This window comes from Neopelma chrysocephalum, unplaced genomic scaffold (assembly GCF_003984885.1).
Source record: "Neopelma chrysocephalum unplaced genomic scaffold, ASM398488v2 Primary Assembly neopelma1_26, whole genome shotgun sequence".
In the NCBI taxonomy this organism is placed as follows: domain Eukaryota; kingdom Metazoa; phylum Chordata; class Aves; order Passeriformes; family Pipridae; genus Neopelma; species Neopelma chrysocephalum.
This window is the reverse complement of record NW_020897695.1, coordinates 4,224,481-4,231,028: the sequence shown is the minus strand read 5'-3', so window position 1 is coordinate 4,231,028 and position 6,548 is coordinate 4,224,481.

Genomic DNA, 6,548 nt, shown 5'->3' with positions numbered 1-6,548 from the left:
TGAATCACTTAAAATGAAAGAGATGGATGACATGTTTAGTTTTTTTGTGAGCTCTGAGTATTAAATTACTTAATAAAAGAAAGGTAAAATTTGGCAACACTAGGTAAGTAATCAGAAAATAATGAAAACTCTCTTAAATAGGTGACAAGTCAAAGCTCTGTCAAGGGTCAATTTATATTCCAGGAAATCTCACATTAACTTTGATCGAAGCAAGAGCTTTTGGTAGTTCCACAGATGGAAAAGAATACAGACTAGTTAACGTAGAGATCTTTATTCTACTGACAATTTTCAACAGTTTATAAACTAGATGTTTTCAACAGTTTATAAACTTCAGACTAAACTTGTGGTCTGAATATCACTGCAGGAGAACTCTACAGTAGTTTCTCAGCTACAGTATGGAGACATATGGACAAAACAAGCGTCTTCTATACACGCAGGAGAATGGCACCAAGCCTGTCATCGCTTGGGTCATTCAGCACTTTGCCTATTTTGAGCCCAGCCTGCTGCCTTATCACATTATGCTGAAGGGAGAATCTGTTTCTTCTCTCCTCCATCTATCTTTTTGATATTCACAAGGCAGTCCTCTTCCCCCCGAGAACCCCAACAGTCATGGCAGCTCAGCTACTGATCTTAAAGAAATGAAAGCAGAGTGTGTTTGTTGAGAGCTGGGCAAGAAGTCTGGTATTGAGGATCTGAGCATAGCTAGACTGCAGCACAACGAAGTGTAAACCCAGTCAGACTCTGCACTTAATTATGGAAAGTAGTGATTATGCAGGATGAAAGTCCCGTCTCAGCCAACTGCTGCCAGGTCTACCTGTCTTAAGGTGTTCCAGCAAGGTGTGTGGCTGAATCCTTGTAGCTCCACCCTCCTTTCACAGTCTCCTGTGGCATGTGTGCATCTTCATTTTATAGTCTTCAGGGCTAGTCCTCTGAGTGCAGTTTGTATGAGTCAAGAGACTCACCAAGATCAGAATCTAGCCATTTGTATGTCTGAGCACATATTCTCCTTGAAACAAGTTTGTGGTAGCGTATTCAGGAATGTTTCGCACTTGGGTTCAGATCTGGTTCCAGCTGGAGTTCCCTTGTAATGTTCCAAATCTCATTAAGTTAATGAGAGTTTTTTTCCAGCAATTTCAACGGGATTCCCTGTTTCTGTGCCCACATCTTCGGCTCAGCCATGCACATGGGAAGCCAGGGTGAGTGTTGGGAACAACAGGTCACACTCCATCCTGGCTGCTCCCTTCACAGCAGGACACTGAGCAGGGAGGCAGGGCAGACAGGTAGCCACTCTTGCCCGCCTCCCTCGTGCCTTGCCTTCCCCTGCTCCCCAGTTTTCTCTGTTCATTGGTATCCTCAGAGACTTGAATTTAAGAATGGAGGATAGGAAAGCTGCACAAGTAAAAGGAAAATTAAACATGAATTCTGTGGAGTGCACACTGACATTACAGTGGTGGGCAATGGTGTAACCCCCACCTACAGGTCAAGTTCAATTATTTAACACATGCTCTTTTCCTTTCCAAGTATATTATCAAATTGCCCTGTCACATCTGGCTGCCTTGTTGACCATCCCAAATAAAAGAGACTTCAGACAGAAGAGATTGCCCTCAGATGAACTGAGGGATGGCTGGAAACCTTGCACAACAGGTGACAAAGCTGACATTTTCATGGAAAGAAGACTGTAGCAATCAGGACAGTCAAACGAGTACTTTTAATGAGAACTAGATTCACCTACACAAACAAGTTGAATGGACTCAGAGATACGTATCTTCTCATATCCAAATCATATACTTCCTATTAGCACTACAATTATTATACAGACTTACTAAGAGAAGACAATCTTCCTAAATATTTATTTAGCGTTGATAGAATTGCTTACAAAAACTCTCTCTCATTCTGAGAATCTCTTACAAGACTCCCTTGTTCCCAAGTTCATTACTGCTACTTATATTATTACTGTAAATCTTTCTAATGCCTCAAATGCTTGGCTCAGAAGAACATTTTTATAATGAGGGTGGGGCAATGCAAAACTTTTCCTCTCCTAATTCATTGCTAAATTGTATTTGCAAGTTCAAATGCCAGAGTGATGAAATCACAATATTATTCATTGGATTTTGTTTGATTATTTGGTAGTGTTGTAGGGAACGTATCTATAAAACAACATGAAAAGCAAAGCAACAGAGCTGTAGGGGTTTTCCGGAATTTCTCTTCCGCACACATCAATTTTACTGTATGACTGTCCTGAAAGATTTATGCTTTGTGTTTTGAGGGCCAGGTTTTAAATGGCTTCACAGAATAAAAATATTAAAATTTAAATGCAACTTTAAAAATGTGTGTTGGACCTCTGGGCCTTCTGAAGAGGTCAAGTTCAAGACACTTATAAAAAGACCATTCCCAGAGAGACTGCATGGGAAAGCCTATTAACATTACTGCTTTCCCTTTATTTCCCCTTTGATCATAAAATAAGGTTATGGGTGGCAAAAGCTGTAATGGTGGGAAGATCCCAAATAGGATAGTATGATTTAATCTAGTGAATATAAAAAACCCCAAATTACCAACAACAATATGGTGGGTTACCAAGCAAGAGCATGATTACAAAGTGCCTTGCTAAGGAGAAACAAAAACAAAAACAACAACAAAAATATGGAAAAAAAGGCCCTGTAGAAGTACATAATAGGAATGAAGGGGTTTTTTAAAAAAAAAAAGGAAGAGAATTTTCATTCTACTTCTTTAATTAAATCTCATTTTGTCCCTATGACAAAAAGCATAACTATTATTTAAAGTTTTCCTAAATATTGAGTAAAAATAAACAAGCTCTGCATCTGGCTTAGGAAATAACAAAGGACAACTATCTGTTTACACTAGGGACATGACTCAAAATGTCCATATTCCATACAGAGAATATCCTTTTCCTACTTTTGCAGGCCTAATAGTGACAGTGAGTGATTTAGGGGAAGACAGGGAGAATATACAAGTCTACATGAGCACTTCTGAGCCCATTTTCATCCAAACAAACTGGCTTTTGATTCTTATTCATATTTTACACTAAAAGTTGGGGGCTTTTTCTTAATTTTACTGTACAAGGTAAAATTTAGAAAACATACTATATGAACTGTCTTCCATTGCTTCTAAGGCCATTTTTTTACTATGTGGGTATCAAAAGGTCCCTAGTGCAAAACAGTCTTAAGCTCATTGATTTTAAATAGTCCTATCTAAATAAAAGCAAAATTTGGCCCTGAACGCCTCTAAGCAGAAAATTCTGTTACTGTTATGAATATCTTAAATGTAATCGTTTTTCTTTTAATTAACATTCTAAAGAGAAGAGGAAGTTGGAAATCCAGATAAATCTGTTATGAGTCAATTAAGAAGCTAGGATTAGCATATGCAATCAAGATGGGTGCAGCAGGATTTCATGGAAGAGTTCATGAGGAAGCAACCAGGATGTATAATTTGCATGGGCAACCTCCTTGGTTTGTGTTCTGCTCAACCTCAGTATTGTTGACTTGACTCACTGCATGAATATTGCCAAGCAGTAGCAAACCACGATTTCATTTTCCTGCTTGCCCAGATACAACTTACCTTAATTTGCAGTTTTAAAAAAGACAAATCATATTAACTATGGCAAACAGTATTGGTCCTTTTTTTCTTTCTGCAGATATTCTTTTTAATAAAATCTTTTCCTAAATCCCAGTTGTATGAATATGCTGTAGGCTGTCCTGCATCAGGTAAATGATAATGAATACCCCTCTTGAACTAAAGTGGAATACCTCCCACACAGGCCACCTGAACAACGGAAGCCTTTATCAGGGGGTGATTGATTAGTGGAAGGTATAAAAGGAATTGATGATCTCACACCAGTTACTATCAGATAAGCATTTATATTCTAAAGCCAGTGGACAATTTACAAGAGAATGCAGCACTTTTATTTTTGTTTTTGTTGTTAGGGGTTGTTCGGTTATTTGTTTGGGATTTTATGATTTTATGAGTACAGAGCTTGAAATTTTTAACATTTTCAGCCATCGTGGAGAATCCATCTTTCCATGGTGCATCTTTTCTTCAACTAAACCAAAGCTATGAGTATCCCGGGATAAAAAACTAGTATTTTCCTAACTTCACATTTCATAGAAAAAAGAATTCAAGACTTTTGAAATATGATACTCAATGGTAATAAAAATAATTTAATATATATCTGTGATCTCAATTGTTTTGAGAAAAGCTGTACATAGCACTGCAGAACAATACAAATTTAGTACAGCTGCTGAAAGACAGTCATGACTGAACTCATTTTCAACATATGGCATGATTTTGCTTAGATCTACACATTGAAGGAGTTTGATGAAAACTAAACAATTGTTCATAGATCTCAAGCCTCAGTTACCATAGTTCACAGAAAGCCATACACCTAATGCCAGTTAAGAAAGCTATTTGTCAATAGTATAGAGCATGAAGAAATGAGGAAAACTGAATTTCAGCCACCTGAAGCTGTGTTAAAAGCTCATGTCTGCTTTTGCTGACTTCATAATCAGTAGTTATGATAGGCTTTGCACAACACTGCTTTTCCATGTGTTGACGAAGGTTTACATTAATACAGTTTAACACAAGATTTGATACCTTCAGATTCAACAAAGAAAATTATACTACTTCACAAATGTAGTTTCCTAATTTGATTTTTTTGGAAAAAAAACCAAAACACAATACTGAGTTATTTGTGGGGGTTTTTCTGAACATGCTGCACAATGAAAGACAGCAAGGCCCTGACATTGCACTAAAGACTGACCACTATAATCATGGCAAAGATAAGCCTTTATTGTAAGACAGAAACTTCAAAGTATCAAAAGAAACACATCTACTGGACCTTCTTTTCTCTTGCTGAATCTTGCTCAATTATATTTGTCTACATCATAGTCAATCTAAAAAGGGAAAAAAAAGAGTAAGGAACCCTACAATTCAAAAATGCTCTACATGGACTACATTTTTAGAGGGTGTAAACACACTAGAATATATCAATGTATATGAACAAATTTGTGTAGAAGGGTGTGTTTCAGAGGCTTCTCAATGTGTGCACACTATTAAAATCTGTCTGAGATCTGTTTGGAGAAAGCAACAATTATATTTCTTATTAAAGAATATGCAATTATAGCCTCTTAGCACTTCCTGCTTCCTTCAACAATGAAGACCTGTCTGCACTGAAGATTATAAAGTCCTCCACTGTTTCACGAGGTCACCAGACTAAACAGGCCAATCCACTTTCACGGCAATTTATTCCAGATTTTCTCTTTTGGGCCAACTTCTTTTATAATAAAACTGGGCCTAGCAGGAGATTTACATCAGTGTCACTGCAGGAGAGCTAGACCCTGTAAAACGACATAGAATGCTGTTTAAACTTAAACACCAACAACTTCTGTGAAGTCCCTAATGTATTTATTCTCCTATCTATTATTTTTTTAATTCTTCATCAGACATTGACAAATACGGTCTTCAGACTTCTCAGGTTTCCACAAAAGTTACCACAGCCATAGTTCCTTCTTGTTTATGGTATTTGTCTGTCATCAGAAAAACCGGAAAGTCTACAGTTCAGATTTCTCAGGATCATAAATGGTTTGATTAAACTACAGATGTTAATTAAGACCCAAATCTGTATCTTTATGCATAGCCAGAATAACCAGCTTGTTAGCTAGGGAAAGCCCAAGATATTTAGAATATCCATATTGTAGGATGTAGATCACAAATGGGAAGGTTCCAGGGCAGGTTGTAACATCCTCTTCAGCTGTATCAAGTAGGTTTGGGGAAGGGAACACACATGGGACAGACTGAACAACTGTGCCCATACATCCTATACGTGGCAAAAGCAGTCAGTTATGCCACAGCAGAGGACACCTGTGCACTGGACTGCTGTCATGTTACCTATTTTTTGAGGAATATACTGTCCCCCGATTTTGCAAGTTTTCAAGTAGGCAAAATGAAATTATTTTTAAAGGAGAAATAAACATCTTTGACTATAACTACACTTTTCCTAAAAAAGGTCAAAATTTTAATATGTAGTTCCATTTTAATTTAGATAAATTCCATAAAAATATAATTCTAACCTTGTATCCCACAGGACTCAAAACCAATATGAGTGTCTAGCCATACTAGCCATTAGAGCATCTAATGGGAAACACAGTGAGAATTTTCATTATAAATAAAACGCAATCCAACAGTTTCCTGTGCGGTCCTTTGCAATACAAAGTAAAAATGGACAAGAAACTCTACTCAGAGAACCGTTACCACCAGATACCAAGGACTGGTGTTAATATGAAACCAACTGTATGAATAATCAGATACTGATTTATATGGCCTAATCCTATAAAGGCTTTTGGTGCTCCAAAACTAAATTTTTCATCCCATGGTTCCCTACCAGGTATCCAGTATCACGTTTAAAAGCGTGACCCTCCTGTGGCATACGCAGGGAGACACTTGGGTGGCCTGGAAAACAGCCAGCACAGCGTGTCTTGACCTCAACATAAGATGAGTGGATTTAACCAGGGAAAACATGAGGTTTGACCCAAATC